The following is a 2610-nucleotide window of genomic DNA, read 5'->3' on the forward strand; positions in this document are numbered from 1 at the left end:
CCACGACCTTTTTAAACGTCGAAAATGCATGACCCTGCACATGTGATGTCAATACGACGTCAAGCGATTTCCTAGACACCGATTGCTGACGCTATAACAAGCGTGTTTTTCAGTTCATAACCAGCTGTCCTAGTCATTTGCCACAGTCGCTCGTGGTACTCGGCTTAAAATACATAATGAATGAAGAATAATTACGCTTCCTAACGTGATAACTTTTGCATAGATTCTTACCCAATGTTTTGCATACTGACATGTAGGTATCCACAATAAAATATTAATGAATTGCTAATGTCCCAAGAGATTTGCATAAGGTCCTTCTTTCAAGATTTTTTTTTACAAATTTTACACTTTAGGTACTCCCTCAAAGATATGTCACTCTAAGAACCCGAAGAGTGATTGAACTTTATTTCTGAAGCCTGTCCCAGCGCAGGAATGGATTTGAACAAAAAGCAAAATCAGTAGCAGTAGGGCTATTGATAAAGTACCTGTCAAAGTCAGTTCATGCAAGGTTCCATCAGTTCCTACAAACATGCTTAGTTGCTGCATAACGACTTTGCATTTGCTATATAAATGTGCACAGCCAAAGTAGCAGTGTTTTTCAAAAGGCTAATCTGAACTAAATTATTAATTAACACAATGTATTCATATTTTTGTTGCTTCAAATCCTCTTGAAAATTTTTTTGCAGTTTCTATAGTGTTATTGAAAGCTTCATTATATTGTTACGTCATCAGTTTGGGTTTTGGAGGAACAGATGTACAGAATTAGTTTTGCTTCAACAAAAAAAATATATTTTAACGGAATTTCAAAGCAAGAAGATAGCAACAGGTTCAGTTGGAGGAAGAGGAGGAGGATCGAAAGAGGAAGGACAGGGAGGTTAGCCAGTTCTCAGACCAGCTGGCTACCCTGTAGGTTCAGTTGAACTTAACAAGACATCCCAACTTACCAGCTCAAAAGGCTTGAAAAAGGTTTAGTTGAACTTTTTCAAGCCTTTTGAGCTGGTAAGTTAAGATGTCTTGTTAAGTTGCGCATTTGTTGTACAAGTGGTTCTAAAGTAATTTCACTGCAGAGATACCAAATTCATCAGCGGCAATTTTTTTAAAATAAGCTACTCGCGAGTGCAAGTTAAGCCACTGCGTTGCAGTGTTGCACAACGAAAAAATCTGGGGCATTTGGTACTTACGGCTTGAATAAATGACATAATTATTATCAATCGTATTGCCATGTTTATTATACATGCCAATGACACAATCATATTTCTTTTTGAAAATGACATAGTCTACATTCTCTCTAACCGCAATGGCGCATTAGTTCAAAGACAACATTGATAACTACAGACCGAATGTTTAGGCACTAATAAATTGTGTTTTAGGCAGGTAAAACACTATTTTAGGCCCTCAAGGTCATGTTAAGAGGCACAATAAATTTCTACAAAAGTTGAAATATTCCAAAACAACGACGTCTGTGGCTTGTTTCTACGGCAGGAAGCAAAAAAAAAGAAAGATATTTAGGGTAGCAGAAAGGTAACAACAATTGAACATAGGCATGCATTTTGCGCATGATTCGCAGTGTGTGGTCCTTCGTTTTATATCCTAGCATTGTGCGTCAAGTGTCCACCATTCAATTAACACTTTCATGGGTCTCTTTCGTTGTGGCTGAGAAGGGCAGCGCAGGAGCAAATAACTAGACCACTGCTACCCCATAAGAGAAGCATGCTAGGTGTGATCGCTTAGGGCCGATTTCTCCCCTATCGGTGAACACCTTAAAGGGCCCCTCACTAGGTTTGAGCATTTCGAGCTGACAAGCGTATACGGTGCACTGGGCACTCCAGATCATTCCCGTTAAGATTCCCAAAATTACATGTCGCGAAAAAACGCTTAATGAACGCTGAAAACAGTAATCAAACTTGCAAATGAAATGTCAACTTGTTAATATTTTGATTTTTTTAAATAGCCTCGAGATTCTATTCACTAATTGGCCCTCCTATCGCGTCCGCCTTAGTGAACCAGTCGCTATAGGGTACTCCACTGCTGACCCGAACGCCACGGATTCGATTGTGGTCGTGGCGGTCACATCTAGATGGATGAAAAAATATAGATGCCCGTGTACTATGCAGTGTCAGTGCACGTTAAAAACACCAGCTGGTCCAAATTTGCGGACACCTCCACTATGGCGTCCCTAATATTCATATAGTAGTTTTTTACGTAAAACCATACATACTACCACCACCACTACTACTACTACTACTACTACTACTACTACTGCTACTGCTACTACTACTACTACTACTACTACTACTAGTAGTACTGCCACTACTACCCAACAAAAAGTTTTTCGAGTTTTCGCTTTTGTCGGGAGACGCTGCTCCCAGTCCCAAGGCGATGGACGTGGAGTCTTCCACCGGCCCACCCAGTCAGAGGTCTGCCATGGCGAGCAGCTCGTTTAATCAGTGCGCCTCGCCCAGAAATACTGATGGTCACTGTCCAATGGCTCTGGACGCAGATCCTTCTGCGGCACTGACTAAACAGAGATCAGCTTACGCAAGCTTGTCGCGGAAACGAGGCACCTGTTCGAGCGCCAGCGAGGACATGGAACTGAACTCGGCCTCTGGT

The sequence above is a fragment of the Rhipicephalus microplus genome, chromosome 3 (genome assembly GCF_043290135.1).
Source record: "Rhipicephalus microplus isolate Deutch F79 chromosome 3, USDA_Rmic, whole genome shotgun sequence".
NCBI lineage: Eukaryota > Metazoa > Arthropoda > Arachnida > Ixodida > Ixodidae > Rhipicephalus > Rhipicephalus microplus.